This window comes from Heliangelus exortis, chromosome 23 (assembly GCF_036169615.1).
Source record: "Heliangelus exortis chromosome 23, bHelExo1.hap1, whole genome shotgun sequence".
NCBI classification, from domain to species: Eukaryota; Metazoa; Chordata; class Aves; order Apodiformes; family Trochilidae; genus Heliangelus; species Heliangelus exortis.
The window spans coordinates 5,441,497-5,464,662 of record NC_092444.1 but is presented as its reverse complement, the minus strand read 5'-3'; positions in this window follow the sequence as shown (position 1 = coordinate 5,464,662).

Sequence of the window (23,166 nt, the reverse complement as noted above, 5' to 3'; positions counted from 1 at the left end):
AGTATAGAGAACTAGATTGTTATTTATCCTTGTCTGTTTCTCTTATCCCCACTTCAGGTTTTTCCATCTTGTTAATTGACATTGTTGCTGTCAGATTCTGTCAGGCATTTAAGGCCCTCTGATGGAAGTTAAACTTGAGCCTGATACTAGCAGCAGGTCTTTGTGAAGCTGTGTTTTGGAAGTGACAAATACCATAAGTTTCCTCTGATACACTTGCATGTATAGCTCTTTACCTTTCTGTAAATGGGCCCTGGAAATAAGGGACAGCAGGCTAAGCCTTTTTCCTTGTATCATCCTGTTAAATCTGGAGCATTCACTGTGGTTGACTCCGTTAACAACATATGACCAAATATTTGGCTGAAATGTATCAGGTGAAAGAAACAAAACTAAAAATATTATGGTAGTCTAACACACAACAAGCACTGACTTCCTTTTCAGACCACTTGCTCCTTATGCACAGTGTGAGTGACCAATGTATGAAGGAGTGAAGGTGGCTTTCCCTCTTGCCTTCTGATGACAAAATTCCTATGACTAGAAGAAATTTAGAAAAAGAAAAGATTAGTCCTGGCTTTGCCACATAATCTGTGTGAATGGGTCCATTTCATTCAATTTGCCATTTGCCTTGCTTTCCTGTGCAACAAGCCTATGATGCAGAGAGGTAATAGAAGGAAAAAAAAAAAAAAAATCCATCAGTAGCTGTGAGGCACTCGGCTGCTGTGGTCAGATAAGTACCACAGTGAAGGAAACTCCTCTAAGTATCTATTAAGGACAGCACTTCACAGGGCTATTGCCCCTTCTTTCCAAGGTGCATGAAGCATTCCATCAATGCTACTCGTACTCCTTCAATACCCCTGAGAAGCAACGCATTATAAATCCCATTTTACAGATGGGCGAACTGACTTTTCCCCAAGTCCCAGAGTGGTTCAGTGACAGAGCTGGGAATTGAACCATTAGACATTTCCCTCTTCATGACAGCTCTGTACAATCCCAGGACTCATTTATTTTCCCTATTAAAAAAGAAGTAAACAAGTATTTTCTTTCCGAGACCCACTGAGGATGGGGGATAGGGGAAAAAATGGAAGTAAAATTAAAAATAAAATGACATAAGTCCCCACTGGCCTGGAGTTGTCCAGTCTCCTTTACATTCACACTTCTCTTTGTTATGTTTCCTTGAAGTTGAACCTCCCTAGAGAAGGGAACCTCAGAGTTTCTGGTGCTGGGGAAGAAATGCTTCAAGAAAAAGAAAAATAATCGCAGCTGCAATGTTAAAAATAAGAAGCTAATCAAAGGCAGCCCATGTGGGCGCCACTTTCATCTCTCATCTTCAAAGAGGTGCAAACAAACATTGTCGGCGTGCCAAGCAGCAGCCTCGGCAGCTGATGATCCCATTACTCCTCCAGCGTCCACCCTCCCCTTCCATGCTGCTGAGCCTGTGGGCATGGGACTCCAGGATCACTGCCAAGGTGGGAACCTCTAGTCACCAGAGGGGAAGCCACATATGGAGTTCCTCTGTGGATCCAAATTATTTCATAACAAACATACTCGTGCCCTATAGATCATTTCTTGTACTATTGCCTTTAGATCCTTTCTAGTAACAATAATAGTATCTCTTGTTCCCTAAGATGCTGAAAAGCCTTTAGATTGGAGGTTTTATTCTGGGTGTTTGAGGGGTGTGTGTGTGTGTTTTCTAACGAGTTGGTTATTTTAAAAAATAATATCCAGGCTCTGATGAAATCCAGACCTACTTAGTACAGTAGAAGAGTGTGGTTTAGTAGTTAAAGCTGTGACACTTGGGGAATTTGCAGTACAGGTTCTTCTCCCAATGCTCTTGAGACCTTGCCTTGACATCAAGCCAGTACCAATACAGCTAATATATCAGTGCCTCAGTTTACCAGAGTTTACTTTCCTTGACATAAGCATGGCTGAACCTTCATGCCTTCATTCAGTCCATGTGATATTAAGCTAACTAGTTCTGAATGAGTGTAGTTATAGTACCAACATCAACATACAGTGTGATGCTCTGCCTGAAGTAATACAACTTCATGGCAGTGTCATCTGAGGTGTGATACTGCTACACTATTCCCACTTCCAGGATGAGAGTGTCCAAAGAAAATTTGGGTCTCTGTATGAATATTTTATGGTGTGACACAAGGTCATCTGCTTCCAATTAAGAGGCCAAAGGATAAATAAGGGAAGGAGACTTGAATTCTTTTCCCTAATACTGAAGTTTTTCAGTGGATGACTGAGTGAAAAAAATAATTTGCTGTTTTCATTGAGCTGCCTTGTTCAGAGCATGAGTACAACATGATTCATGACCTCATACAGAGAATCCTATGGGATAAGGATGTAAGAGACCCATTCAGCTCCTGGGCTCCTGCTCTTGTGAAAACTCTTAGGCTATTTCAACAGCTGCAAAACATTTTTAAAAATTATTATTATTATTTAATTTTTTTTTTTTGCAACTGACTTTTAAGGCCATAGATTAAGAGAACTAGGTATTATTTCTAAGAATTAAACTGCATCTGGATGTTGCTATAATATTGGTAGAGAGGATACCTTTACCACCTGGTACCAGTCTGGTATTTTCCTGCTCTGTTAACCTCATGAGCAGCACTACAGTAGCTGCAAGCACAGTGCACTGGTGCAGTCATCCATCCACAGAAGCTCTGTGGATCCTGACCTGTGTTCACAAGGAAAGACTGGGAAATGGAGAGGAGGGAGTAGAATTGGATCCAGCTCATCATAATGAGGAAAGCCTGTCCCAGCCAGGGAAGGATTCAATTAGGAGGCCAAAGGAATATGGAGGATAGAGAGTGGGCACCAGGGCATCTGGGGCTGCTGCTGCAAACAAGAATAAAGGTGCTTTGCCTAAGAGCAGGATGGAGTTATAAGGGAAAAAAAAAAAAATCTGCTCCCAAGTAGCACTGATTCCCCCTCCCCTGTACAGTGCACAACAAGGTACAGATTAGACCATTACACCCAGGGGAAGCCACAGAGTCACACTCTCTTTTTCATGGACAGTAGCAGGAAATCAGTGGATTGGAACCAAATGAGAAGCCTGACTCAAACCAGATGTGACCCCAGGGAGATCAGAAATACCAGGATGTTTTTGCTTTGACATATCCGCCAGTGTTGAGGGTAGGGGGAGGCAGAGGGTGGCAGCAGCTGATTAGATGCTGCTGGATTGTATCGTGCTGGTAACAGGTCGGCTGGGTTTCCACAAAAAAAGTACAGGAGATCATTCTACTGCATAGCCAAAACTACTGCATCCCAAATTTTACCTGGTTCATCATCTGTTTCAACAGCAGGACTTTGATCTGTGACCTTCACAGCCATACTCCATGAGTTAACCACATCTGCAGGCTACAGCCTCTCATGATCAGGCATTGTTGACCAAAGGTACTCTCTAATTCCATGCAACCTACTTCATAAAATAATTTGAGTCTGTTTGGATGGTGAAATGGGAAAATTAGAGCGTAGAATTATGGTGGTGTGCTGTGAAGTTCATTTTAAGTACCCACACCAAAAGCACTGGCTGATCTTCTGTGTCTAATTCTGACCCCTGCTTACTGGTAATTCATTTCCAAACCTCAGGAGACAGTGATGAGAGTAGAATTGAACTGGGTGGACACTTTGCTTTAAGATGCATCTGTGAACTCCTGTGATTAGGTGAGATTTTTTTTTTCCACTTGCATGAGTCAAAGTCAAGTTCTGACATTAATAGTCTCCAAAAGAAGTCTGAAATCCTATCACTGTAAAGGCTCTGAAGTCATGTTAGCACAGAGTAATCCAATGTATTCATTCATTTTCAGATCTCATAATTATAAAAGCCTGATGCGTGAGTTTTTTGCTTATTTGATTCTGGTAATAATGAAATGAAATGACGGGAAATCAGTTTTTCCCCTGGCACTCTTACTCTGTCTCTTCCTTCATCCTCTCTGTCTAAACAAGAAGTCCAGAATTAACTTCAGTTAGCATTAAATTCTTTCAAAGGCCTTGAAGACAGTGATCAGTGTGTCCTTTATTTTGTGCCAGACACAGGGCATTTGTAACAGAAAGGCAAAATCCCTTCTCCAGCTGTTTGCTTCCCTTCTGCTGCCTTAGATGAAACAGTGAGCTGGTGAATTACCCTGGGTGAGGAAGAGCTTCCAGGAGATCATTGTGTTTCACAAGGAACCACTGAGTCATGGAGGCCTTCTCTTGGTCCAGTACCAGAAATGCAGTGAATATGAACATAATGATACAACAGGAGGATGTTGCTGGAGACCCTGTCAGCACTCTCGAGCTTTACAACTATATCTGACCCCTCCTGGGGATGGAGGGTGAGTTTCTGGTTTACATTAGCCCAGATGAGATGCAGTGTTGACAGGACTCAGCAAGGTTTGCAGTGGAGTTTTGTTAGCTGGCCACCCCAAGCAGTAACAGAGCTGTGTGAGGGACAGTGTTGCCAACTGGGTACCTTATAAAGCAGGCTGAGGGTGCAGCTTCTCCAGTGATGGAGCAGAACTTCCTCCTTTTTTTTTGCTGCTGGTGGTGCCTTCATAGTGTTTAGCATCAAAGTGTTTTGGTTGTTTTGTTTTTTTGTTTTTTTTTTTTCCAAGTGTAAAGGGCAGAAAGTCCCCATTTTGTTGTCTCAGTCCCAAAAGTCCCAAGAGGAATGAGTTTATAGGCATAAGAATCACAGAAATTGAAGAAGAAGACTTGGATGTGCTACATCAACATTGTGTCATGGCCACACTATATTCAGTAAAACTCCTCTTGATGACAGCAAGTTGTAAGCAGAGAGTGTATTTAGAGTAGCCTACTACAACCTGGAGTAAGTCTGGAGCAGAATGAGCAACTGGACAGTGAGATGGGAATCCAGTGAAAGAACCCAAAGAGCCAAGACCAGATTTTCAAGAACAGGCAAGTAATGTATCCTGCATATTAGTTGTATTTACATGCATGATTGTCTAAATGGTGCATAAATGCATCTTGTTGGTGTGTTCCAGCCAGTGAGTAAGGGTTAGAGATTCTTTGCCTAGTGTTGTGTTGCAATGGGTTAATTATGAAATGGTTGTCTCAAAGACAGGTATATGAGTTGAGGTCCTGCTATTCTTAGAAGCTACATAGGTGCAGTGTATAGGGTATAGTTGCTTGGACATGAGATCCCAACAGGTCTGGTGAAGGGAAAAAAAAAAAGGCTTTCCCTTCCAATTCTGTGTCTGGTTTTGCTACTACATTTATAAATGCAGTAACCTTCAATAGCAATGGTGGTAGTGTTTACCTAGGGACTAACATTCGTGGCTACACAACATCAATGTATATTTGTTCAGGGTATATACCTTGATCTTCTGTAGACCTCTTCCTGCCTTTCCCTTTCTCTCATGCCCTCTCTCTCTGCAACAAGTACCCACATGCAGTGCTCTTACTGAGACTGTGGGTCATGCTTTCTGGATCCATAATCTTACCCTGCTCATTGTTTGCTTGGAGCTGCATAGATTTTTTTTAATCTCATCACATAAAGCTGTGGTGAAATTTCTGGGTTTTCTTTGGCCTGTGTGGTCTGAGCATGATGGATTTTCTGTTTATGCTCAGCCAGCCACTGTTAAATGAGCAGAACAAACTCGCAAGAGTGAAAAAGGGTATGAGAAGTTGGAACTGATTTTAAGGGAGCAGATGGAGTGAGCTGCAAAGCCAGGGAGTGTCCATTCTCCAAAACAAGGGTCTCTTCCTTACTGTGGGGTTGAAGAAAGGCAGAGGGGTGTGACATGCTAACCACTACGACTGAAATTCAGGACTAGCTCTTGAATCCCTGTACACAAGAACACAGTGGCTAATACGTGATACAAATGAGGTTTGCATGTGTCCAGGAGCTTCATGCTTATTTGAGACTTCAACTGGTTTTAAACCCCTCATTCCTCTGAAATAATAGCTTTTATTCAGTGGCTTTCATTTCATCCTTTGGGGTCAAAGCCTTGCTTGATTGTACTGAATCTGTGTGATCAGGTCTTTTATTATGGTTCTTGACTATTGACATAAAGCCTTCAGGAGCAAAATGCAGCCAGCCTTCCTTACCAGCTGTGGTCCAAGTTCTCACATCAGCCAGAAACTGCTGTGATGATGAGATACCTGGGTTTTCCCTTCTGTGATGCATTACACCATGAATAGATTACTGGGAGCAACCATTTCAGAGCAAATGGCTTTGTGGTTACTAGCAGTTATTGCAGCCATGGATTTTAGTGGAAGGTGTTAACTTAGGGCATCTCAGCTGCTTTTGACAGGCAGCCAGCGTGCTGGGATAATGATGTCAAAAAGCAAACTGAGTTGGGATGCTCCTAGAAATAGGCAGGCCAGGCATCCTTGGTGAGGGCTCCGTGATGGAGTCAGATAATTCACTTTTCATGTTAATTTTTCTCTTTGGAGCCAAGGAACAAGACTCTTAAAATGTTTGCCTCGATACTTTGGGGCCAGCAGTTATAATTACACTTATTCTAATACATATCTATATACTTGGTGACTCACTGATGCAAATCTGTTTGACTCCCTCCAGAGGGGTTTGCAGAAGAGGGTGGCAGAGGAGACAATCTCATCTCCACCTTAAAGCCCAAGGGCGAGATTTCTGCTCCTTTTCATATCCTTGCGACTGGGATGGACTTCAGTGGGAAGCCTGCGTTTTGCTTCTGGTTTAGCTGTGGTTCTTCAGCAAGTGCTGACCGAAGTTCTTCACAGAGACAATGTAATTGGGACATAAGTGAATTCCAGTCAGTTCAGAAACACATCCTTTCAGTTCCTGAAAACATACTATTATTAATTAACGAGCGCAAATACTAAGGGGGCCGCACGCCTTTCGTTCCTTGGTCTCAGACTTGTGTCTCTCCATTCGTCTCTTCTTGCTAAATTTTTCAGTGTTTTTAACATCAGACTGATGTTACGTATAATTACCAACTTTGCACCAAAATTATATTTGACATGGCTTGTGTGGGAAATTAGAACATTTCAGAGACTACAAATTCACCTGGGAAGATGAGCCAGGCAAGACAAGGCAGCGCAGAGTGGAAGTAATTTGAATATTACATGTGCCCTCCTGAAAATGCCAAAATCATTTAAATTGCTAGAAAGGATATTTTCCCTAATTAGCTATGTGTGCTGGAGGGTTCATAATAATGCAGTGGATGTGGAAGAATGGACTGGCAGAACAGAGGCTGCCTGGGTACCGCAGGGGGTAGGGAAGAACTGGTGGTAAAAGAGTCCCCTTTTCCTCTCTGAAAGCATGCATTTATCATCCCTGCAGCTGTTTACAGCTTTCTTTAAATACATCGAGAATATGCCCAGTTACCTGGTTATTCATGGTGTTAGCTACTGAGGGAAACCAAGAGTGCACAAGCTGTGAGGCTGTGCTGCAAACCCAGATCCTTTGCTATTTGCTGTTTCAGGAGGTTCCAACTGCCTTTTCTCTGCTCCACCCTCGGGCATCACTGTTCTGCTCTCTGACACATCTTCAGCTTCACAGGGTCCCACAGATACAGGCTCCATTCTCTTTGCTTTGCTCTTTACTCCCCGGGGCCCTGCTGGTATGTTCTCACTTCCTTCCACAATTACAGTGATAGCCCCAGTTAGGCCAAGCCAGGTTTGTCTTTTTTTTTTTTTTTTTTTTTTTTCTCCTTTCCTCTCTAAATTACCCTGATGACTGTAGACATTCTGGGGAGATGTATGCAGGGAGAGCAAGAGGCGGACACGCTCTCACAGATCTTCTCTCTTCCTGCCATCGATTGTTTAAGCACTAAACCATTCGCTGACTCTTATGACTCTAAATGATGTGGGGCTTTTTCGAGGTTTTCCTCCCCACAGCTCTAGAAACCACACTGGAGCACTAGTCTCTCTAATGTGAGGGCTTCCACCTGTGACTGTGGAGCGAGGCTGCTGCTGGTTCCATCTCCTTTTCTGCCATTGCCATTCCTGTGGTTTCTGCTTAGTTACATATTCATTTTTATAATGCAATTATCATCTTGTGGGATAGAGGAGGGGAAGACACCCTAATTAGCTGCTTAAAGCACTTTAAAACTGCATGTGTCCGTGTCTTTAAAGGAGACAGGGCTGCTGAATGGATGCTGTTGCACTGTGCTGCACGCTTCCAGGGTTGAACATCCCAGGTAACAGGATTGTACCTGTGCTCTGATCCACTGCCATGGCACTGATTTCCTATTGAATCGTCACAAGGTCTGGATCCTTACTGCTTCCTTGCACCACAAGGTATCACTGGCACCCTAGCAAAGTGAATGTAAATCATTGCCCTGTTGTGCAAGCAGGGAGTTTTGGCTTGGGAGCTTTTCAGAACTGCTTTATATGGAATGAACAATAACATGAATTTCAAGACAGGGTAGAAATGGGCTTTAAACTCTCCCACACCCATTTGCCTGTGAGGGATCCCGAAGCACTGTAGTCCAGGTTCAGAGATACAGAGACATCTTATTCCCAATGGAGCTGTAATTAGGCACCTATATCCCCCTGGGGAATCTGGCTCTTAACTCCATGGAAAGGTTGCTTTGTAACAGCAAGGAGGAATGTAAATATTGGCCAAGGATGCCAAGGCTAACACCTGCTTTTTGGGAAACTGCCCTGGCATCTTTAGTGTCCACAGAGTGGCTGGGTCCTGTGGTTAAGGTTTCAGCATGGTGCTTGGCTTGCTTCCCTTAGCAAGATGAAGAGCTGAGTTGATTTGAGAACATTACTCCTCTCGAGTTCATCGATTCCTTCACTTGCTTTCTGAGGACTGCAGGCAGGAGTGATGTTTGTAGTCTTCCAAAGCACACGTGCCCAAATTTATCAACATCACAAGCCTCTTCTGGGTGAGAACTTTCTTGGAGGTTCAGTACCAGGGCCCAGTATGGCTGCAATTCCATGTGCTTTGTGGTGATGGCAGTGTTCAGGAGCCATGGAAGATGATGTGTCTGGATGGGAAGGGAGGTGGCTCCAGGAAAACTTGAAAAACGAGAAGCATTGTTTTGTTTTAAATGCTGATTGTTTTGTGTAACTTGGGCAACTGTTTACTATTCCTGCTGTACAGGAGAGGAGGGAACTGGATGAGTAATGCACCTTGTGAATGATTTTCCTTTGCTCATAAAGTGACAGTTACACCCTCTGTCATTGCCATTTTCATACAGTCTGTGGCCTTGATGTTACCTTATGTTGTTTTTCCATATTCCTTCAATGAACCTTCATTTGTAGCTCAGGGTTTCAGGATTCCTCAGAAGGTTCCAGACTTCTGCATGTGCTCTGGAAGCCATTTTTGCCCATCCCACTGGTGTCTGCAGGACGGTAAGGGGAGTGTGCACCATTGGGATGCTTGAGCCCTCTTGTAGCACCAAAGTGTCACTAAGAACAGCAGGAAATGTCCTTGGAGAAGATTCCATAATGCCTTCCCTATATAATCTAACATCTTTCCTCTAGATTCTTTACTAGAAGGAAAGAATCTGCTTCACAAAGAGGTGGCAAGAATTTACTTAGGCCTCCTTGTGCTAGCACAGCTGCCTCTACTACCCGAGCTGATTCTGCAGGCTGTCTTCAAGTGCTTCTCCTCCCCAGCATGATTTCCGTAGTCTCTTTTCTTGGCACTAGATGGTGCCAAGAACCCTCGTGCAGTTGCAATGACTGTGAAGCCTTTACTTGCTTTGTACCTCAATGAGGAGATGCCTCTGGCTTGGTACGCAGGCTTTTCAGGAACTGTTTCCCCCAAGGGCTCTTTCCCAGATCTGCCTGTCAATCAGGGAAGAGATTTATGAAGTGGAAAGATGTCACAAGATGTCACAAAGCTGGCATGAGGGGAGGGAGGGGAAGATTATCTTCTGGGCCATGGGTTATGGGCAGAATTTTCACAAGCTGTGTAATTTGTGATTTCTTCTGCAGGATTTCCTTTTTTATTCTTTGTTTTTCTTTAAACAGTGTAATTTTTACTGAGAGAAAAGAGACTGGAGGGGTTATCCTCACAGGGGCACAATGTGCTCTGCTCAACTCTGTGCCATTCAGGCCTGACCTGAAGCAGCTTCTCATAATGCAGTCCAGCACCAGGGCTGCTTACCTTGTTCCATGAGCATACCTTGGATTTGCCACCCACAGTTCTCTCCCAAGCAGAGGATTCCAGTGCACATGTGATTATTTTCATTTTAGGAACTAGTATCCTCTAAGACTAATTGAAATCTGCAAATTCTGCATACCTGCTTTTGTATAAGAGAGAAACACACTGCTGACTCTCACTAATGCTGCCCATCTCCAGAGTCCTTGTTGTAAGAGAGGTAACAGCTTGACCAAATAAAGCTGAGATGCTGAGAAGTGAAGCAAGTAACATAGCCAGGAGTGAAGCCCAGTTTTATATATTAGCTGCTCTCCAGTACTCAAAAGCAAGTCCTCCAAAACTGTAGAACTCCTTAATTCATCAGTTTCTGATGCATATCAACTCCATAAGGAACTTCCAAACTTCTCAGCAATTCCTGGCTCTTGGAGCAGCTCTTTCTTTTCCGGGTCATTTGAAATGAGCAAATAGAGCAAGTGTGATTCCTTTTTTCCAGCATCCCTGGTTTTGCTGTGTGGTAGATATGATTTGCTCCACTAACTTTTGCAAACTAAATGGGAAGAGCTCTGGCAGATGTGCACATTGTGGTTTACTGTGACAGGCAGTTAAAAAGACAGGTCATAGCAGTCCTACTTCCTGTTTTCCCTAATCTGGTTAAATTCCTGAACTTGCTTGTCTTTTATTTACTTTCTGCCAATCTCATTTCTTGTTCACTTCTTCCCAACCCTCTGGCCACTCTTCCTCCCTTGTCCTCTTTCTCTGTCCTCCAAATGACAACCCATTCAGGCCACCAGCAGTCACATCCTCTGGACATCATCCCATCAGCAAATAGTGGCTGTGCCATGTTTGTGTGCATATGCTATGGACAAAGCAGTACAGCCAGATAGAGAAAGAGGGGAACCAAGTACCCCCTGAGGCCTTTAGAGACTCAGAGAAAATGAGAGGCAAAAGCTGGGGGTTTTTGGGTTTGGTTGTTTTTTCTTTTGGGTTTTTTTTTGTTTTTTTTTTACAGAGGAGGATACAGCTGTTCTGCAGGGTGTTACATCCAGCTGTCAGATGAAATATTTAAAGGGACTATTTTCTGTATTTAAAATCCCCTTAATTTTCCCAAGCATTCCCTTTGCAGTGCTGGTTCATTCCATCTCACCTGCACTTTCCACTGTTGCTCTCATGGTGTTCTTTGCATTCCTGACTCCCATGACAGCTCTCAGAAGCAGGTGTGGCTCTAGAAACTTAGAAGGAATCTCCTCTTCCTGGTGAGCAGATAATGTTGGAACCAGGAAGCTGAAGAAGGCAGGTGGGGCTGGCTGTGCAGTTTGCATGGTGCAGGACCAAGCCTTCCCTGTCTGTGAAGCTGTGGGGTGGAAAGCAGGGCAGTCATAGTGTAGCTAAGGGAGGAAAGAAGCCCATTGAATATGGGAGAGTCTCTGCTGGAAGCTGTCTATGAGATATAAAGCCCTGAGAGTAGACAGATACCTGAAGGAAGCTGTACTCACACACCTAATATGCAGGAAAAGGAATTTGATAAGTGGAGTCTGTGGCAGGGAGTGTTTTTTCTGCAGCAGGACCCCTCCTACCTCCCAGTAGTCCCATCAAGCAAGACACATGGCACATGCATTACTTACTTGTGTTACCAGGCAGTTATTATAAAGCTTATTTATTTATATTATGGCAGTGACAAAAGATGCTCAATTTAGACTCTGAGGTTTAGGTGTTTTGTGCAGAGACTAAGAGAGCTGACTGAAAAAGTAGATGTCAGCACAGATAAGGCAAGCACAACAGAAAAATAATGGTCAAAAAAGGCTGGCTGGAAAACAGAAGGCAACTTCTTATTTCTTTATCTTTTCTCCCTCACCCTATTCTTTCTCTCCTTCTAAAATGTGCACAAATATACGATCCCTTTTTTCTTTACTAGTAATTCAAAAGCATGAAGTTAACTTCCTAAATATTATCTCACCTTCTGAGTTGGAGCAAATTCCTACCCAACCTAAAAACCTGACCCCATGATTTCTTTGAATGAGCTTCCACAGCCACCTTGTAATGAGCACAGTGGTAAACTGCTGAGGAGTCCTTTGTGGTACCCTGCTCCATCAGCTGCTCTAATACCTTTTTGATTATCTTGGTGGACACAGATATAAATGCTGTGCCTTAGATCCCTCACTTGCAAGCTATCTCCATTTTTTTTGCATTTTCTTTTTAAAATAAAAATGACTGCTGATGTTTATGCCCCTGTAATACATTATGTATTATTTTGTTTTAAGCGCTGCCTTTTGCATCCTGACAGTAACAATAAAATGTGAGTATGGGATTCCTAATACAGACAGACTAATGTTTCCACTGCTAGCCTTCCCTATCTCTTCTTTTTTTCTTTCTGCTCTCTAAGCACTTTTCTAAAGGCTCCTTTTATATTCCTAATAAAATTAGAGCAAAATACATCGATTTACTGGAAAAGAGGGTTTGGGTTTTTTCCTTGGTGATAGCACTTTCTTCACCACCCCCCCTTAAAAATGCTGGTGAATATTCCATGTCAAAGACCTTCAGTTTCTTATTGGGTTTTTCTTATCAGTTCCCTGATGAATTTTTTTTTTTCCCCTTGGCTCTTAGAATACTCTGCTTGTTGCCCCCACTACAGACCATTTTGTCTATGCTGATGTTCTGAGGTAATTATCTTTCATTAATGCATTTTAGTCATATCTCCAAATACCAGTAAATGGCTGGTCTGCATACATTGGGAACTGATCTGGATGGGACCTTTTTACTCCTTTTCCATCTATAGATTGTACAATCCATATCCTGATGTCTGACTTCCATTTTAGTGTAATGGATCCCCCCTTGCCCCACTCCTTTTGTTGCCTCTTAAACCCAGTTGAGCCAGCTGTAAAGTATCAGATCAAACTTGGTGGTGGTGTTTGTGTTACACTGATGTAGATAATCTTACTTGAGAAATTAGTCCTGTTGTGGCCATACTGCTGAATCTCATGGTTGTAAGTTGTGCCTTGGCTTCTTTATCTCCTGTTGAGATTGGGGTTGATAGCTTTTTTTTTTGCTTTTTTTTTTTTTTTTTTTTTTTTTTTTAGCTCTTTCATAGCAGCCTGAATGTAGTTACAGTAAGGGGAGGGAATGATTGAAGCCCATTGAGTTTGTTTGTACCCTGCACCACTGGAAAGCTTTCAGAACCCGTCACTGTTCTTTGGGGATTTTAAATTTCCGAGATATTCACTTAGTTATGGAATAGGCTAAAATCTGTCATGCTGATTTAATGAGAGAGTAGGGGAGGGAGGAGACACAGACACACAAAAAAAGCAATTTTCCTTGTAACAGTTGTGTTAAAATATTGATACAGATGCATAGTGGAAAAACTTAACGAGTTGTTAGTGTTAGAAATAATGCCAACATTAGACATCTCTTGTGTGCAGAGTTTCCAAGATGGTGTTCAGCATTTCTGGGAAAGATATCTCATGAGAAATTTGGAATTGCTGCACCTGGGTCAGACTGGTGACACTTTATTCTGATGCTCTCTCTTCTCTCCCAAGGCATTTAAACTGTCCTGTTAGTAAGCATAGAAGGTAGCACTAATAGAAGCCATAGTGTGGTTAGGACCTGACTGTTTTTACAAAAATCTTACTGTTAAATTTGGATGCTGAACATTCCTGAGTGCCCTTTATACTGCATCTCTTAGCAGGGATGTGTTTTGAGGCCAGAACCAAGATCTTGTGGTTAAGGCAGTATGTGGCACAGACACTGTCCAGCCTTGATTCCAAACTCTTGCTGCAAGCTTTCTGTACCTTGGGTACATGACTTGTTTAAGGCATTACACTTAAAAAATGCTTTTTTAAATTTTCCTTTTTTTCTTCACCCCTTGGTTCTGCAAAGTTGCAAGCAAGACAGGAAGGGAAATGTTTTTCTTGTACCTTTTAATGTTTTCAGTACTATGATTCTCCAGCTTTGATCAAAGCTGCAGCTTCTGGCATCCAGGTTATTGCTGCTCAAGTTCCTTGTCAAACATGAGAGGTCTTAAACCTTTCAGCTCATCAGCTTCCCTTGGGGCTACCTGCTCCCTAGAACTGTACAGCTTAACTTTGGGTTTAACAGAGAGATGATACAATGTGGACATATGGACTAATAGGGACTTCCAAGTGACCCACAAAGGCTTTTCCAATGCCATCTCCTAGCTCTTCCATTAGTTCTTACTCCTGGAAAAGTCACGGAATGAATCCATTTTGTACAGCATAAACCAAGTCAAACTGGGTATGCTGGGCTCTGTTAATGCAGACCTCTATTCATCAGAGACTCAGCTGAGACCACTAAATCTGAGCACTCCTTTTAAGATGAAAATGAGAAAGGAATTAATTTTAATGAGTGATGTTTTTGCTGCTGCTTGCCCTATCGTGTGTGGCCTCTGTGTAGGCAGTGTGATCTGCCATCATGTCAGTGCTCCATGATCAAACCCCTTCCAAGAGGGGATACTTTACATGGGTTTCTGTGTCAATTCCAGTCCCTGAAGAACGTTGCCAATCCATTAAGAGCCTGGCAGGCTGTACTGGGAAATGCTAGCATGAGCAGAGAAGAGAGAGGCAAGCTGGAGAATGAGGAGGAAGGAAAGATTAATCTGAGCAGAAATTCTGCATCCAAAAGACTTCCAGAGTTGTATTGTCTCCAGCTCATACTCTTCAGAATGTTGTTCACCTTGCTGAAGGGCTTACCAAGAAGATTTCCCTTAACACCATCGTTGTTTGCTTGGCATCCCTGGCTCTTGCTTGCCAACAGCTGTTATTTTAGAGATCTGAGGACTGAGTATGTTGGGCTGTGCTCTTTGACAAGCTGCTTCAAATGAAATACCTAAACCCTCTTAAGTACCAACCCTTTGAATGTTTGGCCCCTGGCAATATGGCAGTAGCCTGAAGGCATTATAGCTTTGCATTGGATTCAGGAAGTATTGGTTCCTGTTGATGGCTGGAAATTAAAGACAAAAATTAATGGTGTTTTTCTTTGATCAGACTATTATTCTTTCTCTGTCAGTCTCTATTGAAAGCAAAGACCAGGCATAGCCTGCTGCCATGGTCTCTGCTGCTGCCCCTTTTGGGCTTCTGACAGTGGACTGAACTGGGAGCTACCAAAGTTGGTTTGTCTTAACTTCAGTGATTTAAAACTTGCAGGTGTATGGCTCCCAAGCAGAAAGGATAGCCCGTCCCACTGGGAGTGATGCCAGCATGGGAGTGTTTTATACTAAAGAAGGAAAGTGGGGTGAATGTCTGCTCCTGTGGGCTGCATAGTATTTTGAAGCAAGACTGGACTCAGAGGAGGATGCACAGTACAGCATGTGGAGGGTTTAGTCCAGATTCCTGTCAGTAGGAAATAAGTCTTCAAAACTTCTCAGATTTGAAATTAATTTGTGGGGGTGGAAGGGCAGTAGCTTCTAATGTACCTCACTTATCTGTAGATCTGGAGAAACCCTTCCTCTGTGGTCCCTTGTCAAGGTTTTGTCTGAATTCTTCTTCCTATTACCAAAAGGGCTTCAGTCTTCTACAGCTGCCATCTCTAATCATTTAAGCAGGGGGGTGACAGCTCCGTGGGAAACCTGTGAGGTCTCCACAAGTGTCAGCGATGGCAGAGCAGCAATGTCTGAACTGAAAGGACAAGGAGTCAGTGAAGGAGAGGGATTGCTGCAGTGTTACCATTAAATGATCATGGGTAAATGAGTGGCACCACGTGCCAAGCTTTCAAAAGCTGTCTTTCTGTTTTCTGGGGAGGCTCCAAATTTGTGTCCTGCTTGAGATACTAACCCCTAAAAAAAGGAAGTACTCGAAATACAGGATGAGGGGGGGGGTGGGTGGGTGATTTCTAGCCAGTTACCCCATTTTTGCACCATTTTGAGTGAAAACTGCTTGAGGTACCTGCCATACTGCACATTGCTTATGAATAAAGCCCCCCAACATGTTTCCATTCTCATTGCTGGCATTACAGCTATGAAGGGAAGTGGGGCCTCCTTTACCACCAGGCCCAGGCTGAGCATGACTCAAAGCCAGACCCTTTTAGTGAGAATATTTCTGGAGTTGCCTTCTGAGACCCCAATGCCACTGACCCAGCAGTGCCAAGTAGGACAGGGGTTGCTGGGCCCCTGGCTGTACCCCGTGCTTGTGGGCTCTTCTCTTTTTGCCAGCTTCCCTTCAGAGCACCAAAGTGCCCCCACAAACCACATGCCCAGAGCACTCCATTCAGGTTTGCCTGACTTTAAATCCCAGTTTGCTTGGTCCCTGAAGCGGGCTCGGAGAGCAGTCAAAGCCACTACAGTGCAATTTCCGACTGAGAATTTCCTTCCTATTTCTGAGTGAGTGTGTGTGTGTGTGTATTTACGTGTTTCAAAAAAAAAAAAAAAAAAAAAAAAAAAAAAAAAAGAAACATTTTGGTTTTGTGCACTAAGCACTTTTGAGGGCGATATGGGGCCCTGTAATACGGAGGTTTATAACCTCCTCAGCTAATGCTCTCTGACACTCTGTTTTGATATCATTACTACATTATACTCACAATTTTTGAGTGAAAAAATACAGTACTTAGAAAGTCGAAATTCATAAATAAATTCATGTCAAACCGCACTTAATATTGATTTTGTTAGTGTTCAGATTCAATAATAAGGTACTGCGTGCATGAATATTTAAATATAATCATCATTTCTGCATCTCCTAATGGCCTCTGCTCTTCTACACTCAATTTAAACACAATTTAAAAACTATAATGTATTGAAAAATACTAGGATTTAGCAATAAATCACCATTGGGATACTCCAAGCCTTTTATAGGATGGCTCAATATCTGCTTCTCAAGGGACAGCACAATTAGATTCATGTTTTTAAACTTCTCAATTATCCATATACCATAATTTTATGTGAAAGTTTGTTTCTCTTCCTCCCCCCTCCACCCCTGCTCCCCCTCCTCACCCCCTACCAGATACTCTCCCAGTAGGAAGCGGAGAAATCGCTAAGTGTTCTCTTAGCTGGGTTAGTGTAGTAAAAAGGAGTCAAAGGTCACAGTCCTCAAACTGAATTAAATCCAGAGGCTGTCAGGGAAAGCAGAACGCTGACTCACTTAATCACATTATTTGGGGAAAAATCTAGGGGGAGGAAAGAGATAAAATGACTCAAAATGAACTCGCCAAGGAGGAAGCGGAGTTTTTATATTTATTTAAAAAGCAATATTCGTCTTTATCAAATAGACGCAGGGTGGTTCGATGGGGATGGAGCTGGCTGGACCTTTGCGCAGTCGCAGGCAGGAGAGCTCTGGCAAGCAGTTTCCTCCTTAGCAGGATCAGTGAGGGGAGGATGCGGTGCCCTCGGTTCCTTCAGTGCCAGGCTGGGTTTTTTTTTTGGTAGGGGGTGTTTCGGTAGTGCTGGTCGCTAACCCATCTGCAAACCACCCCCTCTGAGGTAGGTCATTATCCTTATCCTCATTTTACACATGGGGAAACTGAGGCACTGGTGGGTGAAGTAATCGCAGCAGAGCCCCAGTGGCAGAGGTGGGAGCTGGTCCTTGGGTTTCTAGTGCTAAAGCCTCCACCCAAGCTCTGTGGCCGTTTTCTCTCTCCCACCAGCACCCTCGGAGCCTGCGATGGAGCGGGAGATAAAAAGGATCTGGTGTCAGAATCTACAGTAATCGCCAGAGAGCAGAGCTTAATGGCATTGGTGCAGTGGTGACTCTGAGGGGCTGGCCAGTGGTGTTGAGTGACCAGAGGAAATGGTCAATGAGCAGAGGTAGTCTGGTGGCTGATGGAGAGGACAGCTGTGACACTAAGTGACAATGGCAGTGTCATGGGCGCCTCTGCGGCTCTATGTAAACTGCCACAGGGCGATGGGAGCTGTGGCTGGCAAGGGACCCAAGCCTGGCGTGGTGACAGTCTGCACCCTGATGGGGGAGGGAGGGCAGGGGTTTGCAAAGCAAGCAGGGACAGCTAACTCTTGTCCTTCCTAAGTGGGTGTCAAGAACTCCTTAAGGCCACACTACAGCTGACTTTTTCTTCTATGCTATTCCTCAGCTAAATCCATTAGAAGTTTTCTAAAGAAGTTACTAGCTCTAGTTTGCCATGAACTGTTTCTTTATGTCATTCATCTGGCAAAGCATCAGCTGCTGCTACCTCAGGGGCACAAGCAAAGCTGTAAAATCCTAGTAGATGAAAGTAATCAATGGTAGAAGAGCCTAACCAAGATGTTTGAAGCCATCCTGTGTGCCAGGCCAGTGGGATTTGAAGGTCTGCTCATTCATTTCTGTGGAAGGAGGAGACAGACATTCCTTCAGTTACTAAGCAGGAACCACTTGCACCTCCCCTCTAACAGTTCTAGAGCTCCCCTGTCTAGCTCTTACATTGGTCTGCAGGCTATTTCTGTAATCCTGATATCAAATACTGTGTTTTATTTAATAGTGAGGAAATGGATAGCAGCTTTTTCGTTAAACAGGGAAGGAAGGGACAATTACTGGGATGGCTACGTGGGTGCTTCTGGAGTTGTAAGATGATTTTCTATAAATTATGTTGAGCCTCTCGGAAGTGTTAAAGAGGAGAAACCAAATGTTATCTGAAGGGAAGTGTGTGTATGGGAAATGCAGTTCATCCCATGAATTTCACCAGTTTTTCTTGGATTCTTTCTCCAAATGTATAGAAACAGTGTCAGGAAGCACGTGGAGCTGAGTGTTTGGGAACGTGGAGTATTGGGACTGTGGGGAGGCCACTGGCATTTGGTGCTTCAGCTTAGTGGAAGCTGTTGGGGAATGCATGAGGTGGCAGCTCCAGAGGAGCCCCAGCACCTCTGCCAGAGGTGTGAGAAGTAGCAGGTAGCAGGAAAAAACCTGCCAGCAAAAAGCATCGACGCTTTTGCCCATGTGCACACTTGCAGACCCTGCTTAGCTGTGTGTGACACAGCAGGAGGAATTCCCGGGCTGTGCCTTTGCCTTTTTATTTTTTCTTGTCTACGAAGTGCCCACCCAACACTGCTCACGTTTTAAACACACGGCTCTCTGCTCAGGACCATCCTGTTAGCGCAGTAGGTGAACGGGGGTGCTGGTGGTGCCTTCAGCCCTCGCGTTTTTCGTTCCTCCAAACCTCCAGCCATCCGGCTCGCCCGCTCCCTCTGCCACTCTCGCCCCGGAGTCTGCGGTTCTGGCCCTGGGCAGCTTGGCTTGGCTTGGCTTGGCGGGGAGGAGCGGGAGAACCGGCCCGGAGCGGGGCTGAGCGGAGCCCCCCGCCCGCCGCCCGCAGGTGGCGCCCCGGCCCCGCGGGGGGGAAGCGCTCGGCCCGGGGGCTCCGGCGTGGAGCGGGCCCGGGGCTGAGCCACCCCCCATGCCACCCCCTGTCCCATGCGAGCTGCGGGCGGTGGCAGGGCGCGGGGGTCAGCCCAGTACTCGCGGGTACCAGCTGAGCATTGTTGAAAACAAGTGCGTGCGGTGAAAAGCCACTGGTATCTGTGGAGCGTCCCAACAGATGTCACCAACAGATCTGCATTGATCGCCGAGCTCGGTGCCGTGGCGGTGGTGGAGGCAGATGGCACATTGCTAATAAGCAATGAGCACTGCTGGCAGAGTGGTGAGGAGTGTTTGGAGCGGTGGGATGGCAGGGTGGCATGATGCCATGGGCAACTGAGGGGCATCTTTGTCCTTTCAGCATTCTTTTTTTTTTTTTTTTTCTTTTTCCCCTTGTGGCTGTGTGGACTGAATTTCTTCCCTTCCCTGAACCTTTGCTTTCCTTTTCCTGTGCTAGCTTTATTCTCTTTTGGATCTTTTCTGTCTGCTGCTTCTACCCCTTTTTTTATATTTGATGCTCTTACCTTATTTGACTCCTTTGCCTGGAATTCTTTTGGCTACCAGTGGCATCATCTTCATGTTTATAACTCACTGGATCGTGTTGGGTAGGAGAGGGAGAGAAGAATAAATAAGGCCATCCCTGTTGGCTCTTACAGAAGAAGGTGGGGTTACACTAGGCCTGAGAAAAGAGCTATGGATCACCTTGGATAAACATCTCGGATTCCAAGCGTGGTGACAGACTCATTGCTGCTCAGCAGATTAGGTGTTTGAATGTTATCAGACTGTTGCTTCAGTTATCAGAACAGGAGAAAACATGCAGCACTACTGCATGGACTGACATACAAACTGTAAGAGTAGTGAGCATGTGCATCCAAGCACAGAAATGCTCTGAGGAATGCTAAGTGCATAAACAAGTGCATATATGCACTAGGAATTCTGTTTATACATCAGGAACACTCAAGAATGGCCACTCATCTCCTAGCTTCTCACAATTGGGTACACATGAATGAATCAAATATTCATTATTGTATGTATGTATACATATATATAGTTAATTGTCTTTTGTCTGACAACTTTGATGCCACAGTAGGCTGTGAAATACCCAGTTTTTTGATGGCAAGCAAATGGTGAGAATGGCTAAACCTGGGAAACATTCTGACGTGGTTGCTGATGATTTTTTAATTAATACTATGGACTGACTGCATTTTCAGGTGTCAGATTACATTGTGCCTAAAATTCTCTGAAGGAAGAACCCTTTCCTGTTTCCTGCAGAAAGTAACCCAGCCTGAGCACCTCCAGCTTCATTTAGTGATGTCACATGTTACAAGACACCATCCTCAGCAGTGCAGGGCCTGGAGTTGACATTCTTTAACCCTGTGCTCAGCAGCTGGACACCACTGTTCTAGGCCCTGGTACTACCTGCTGCCATTTGTCTTCCTGATCTGAATTAAATTTGGTGATCAGAAGAAACATGTCCAGACAAATGCACTGAAGTGGGAAGAGTGGATCCCTTAGTCTTTCAGTTGTGATCCAATAATTTTTTTACTAGTGAAAGGCAGCAAGCAGTTGCAAGTTCCCTTTTCCATGATAAGGACTTTTGACTTCTACCTCAGCTGCAGCTCTCCTTGTGACTGTGGTTTCTGGCTTGGGGAAATGGTTTGATTCTCTTGGAGAGCCTATGACAGCCAAAACTCTTGACTGAGGTGCAGCTCCAGCAAATCTATTTGCAAAGGGGAGAAACCCTTGAGTATCTGTAGAAGCTGGCTCTGCATTTGCCTTCAAACTTCTATTTTCCAAAAAAGGAAAGGGCAAAAAAGCCTTGAACACTGATTCTTTGAAAGCTGTGAAACTTGGAACAGGTGTGAGCATAGGCAGCTGCTGGGGTGCTGTGTGCAGATATTTCTGCTAATGCCTCCTTAGAACTTAATCTCTGAAACCATCTGCTTATGGTGAGCATATGTCCCTGGGGGTGTGGGGGGAAAAGAATTAAATCCAGCAGCCCCACAACTTCTTCCACTGTAGCCTGAGCTAAAATTTTGAACAGCAGAATAAGCTCAAGTTGTGTGTCAAGAGGCCTCGTTCGCAGCTTTTATGAAGTAGGAAAACTCTAGCATCAGTTCCCCGGCTTCAGGGTGGTTCCTGTTCAGTTGCAGAGATCAAGATCTGTCTCAAGACTGAACAAAAGTGAGCTGCCAGCAGCAGAATGCTTTATCCCTACAAATAATTTTGTATTTTGAGCCTAATTTTTCTTAGTGAGGGTCTCAGTCTGAACTGAAACCTCCAGCAGAATGCCTGCCTGGCATCGCTCTGGTTTTTCTAGTCTGAAGTCACTGGGAAGTTGATTAAGTCCTTTGGGTTGTCACCTTGAGTGCAACTATCCTGATAATCTCCAATGGAGCCTCCAACTCCACCTCCTGAGTAAATCACAGCTCTTCTTCATGCCTTTTTCCTCCTCCTGTTTCATTACTTTTTGACTTCAAGAGAGGCAGCCCCTGCGCAAGGGTCTCTGTTCCAGCAGCACAACCTATCAGAGGATCACAGATATTGTTGTGCCAAGAAGGGAACCAAACCCATCCACTAGCTGCTTGCTGTTTACCTGTGTGCACTTGTTTCCAGAGGCCAAATAGCTCTCAGTCACTGACCTATTAATGAAAAGCTAGTTTATCAACATTAGCAAAAAAAGGAAGTATTAGGCACTGTTGCCCTCTGACTGCCAGAAGCAGTGTGGTGACAGGAGTGGGTCATACTTCAGCCTGTGACTGAAGGGTCCCCAGCTTCAGAGAGACATTCAGGGACTTCCCCTGCATTTGGTGCTGGCCATAAAAAATTGATCATCCTTTGTTACAGCTTCACTTCTGTCACTTTCCATCCCAGAGTCTGTTTTTTACAGAAAACAAGCTACATTCATCAAAAATGACAGAACACAGACTTAATGTAATCATGTATGGGAACATGAATTGCAAATGCAGAACACAAGCACTAAAATGTATTTTCCATTACCGCCACAAAATGAAATAATCATGAACATTTTCCCCAAGAATGAGAACACATGTAGAGTACACTGACACCTCAAAATCTTCTGCCCTGCCCTGGCCTCAGGTGCAGGTAGGATTCATATCTATCAGCAGGGCAGAAATCTGCTGGTATCAGAAGAGGTGGCTGTCTTATAATCCTCACCATGGAAACTCGTGTTGGCTGTTAGGTACAGAGGCTTCTGCAGGTTCATTTGGGTGACCTTCTGGTCATCTCTAGTTGTTAAAGGTCTCATGGTACTCTAAAGCATAACTGAGCAGAGCTGCTGGAAAAATAGTGCCATGTTGTTCCTGAATTCCAGATCTGCTTCTAAGTGCTGTTGGATCCCTTGCTGATAACCTCAAACAAGTCCTCTCACCTCTACCTTGCTTTCCTACAGAAGTTACAGAAATACTGATACTCCTATTTAAAAAAAATCTGCTAACTGATTTACAGTTGGTACAAGACATAATGTTAATCACATTCTTTCTTTCTCCTGTAGACTGGACCAGAGTTTTGCCATGCTCTGCTGAACATCTGCTGGGCTGTACTCCAGATGTGGCTGCATTTCACAGACAGGTAAGGCTTCACCTGCCTTTAGATTTGATTCTTCTATTATTTTGTAACTTGCTTTGGTGTCAGAAATGTAAGTGACTGGATTACTTCTGGTGATCAGGGTGTCAGGAAGAGACAATGAAGGGTAATAGAATTGGGAATAACCAATCTGTAAAGCAAACTAAATCCAGTACTTGCTCAGTTATTTAGATTATATTAAACATATGCAAGTTCTCATCCAGCCTGTACTTGCCACAATTCTGCAAATAC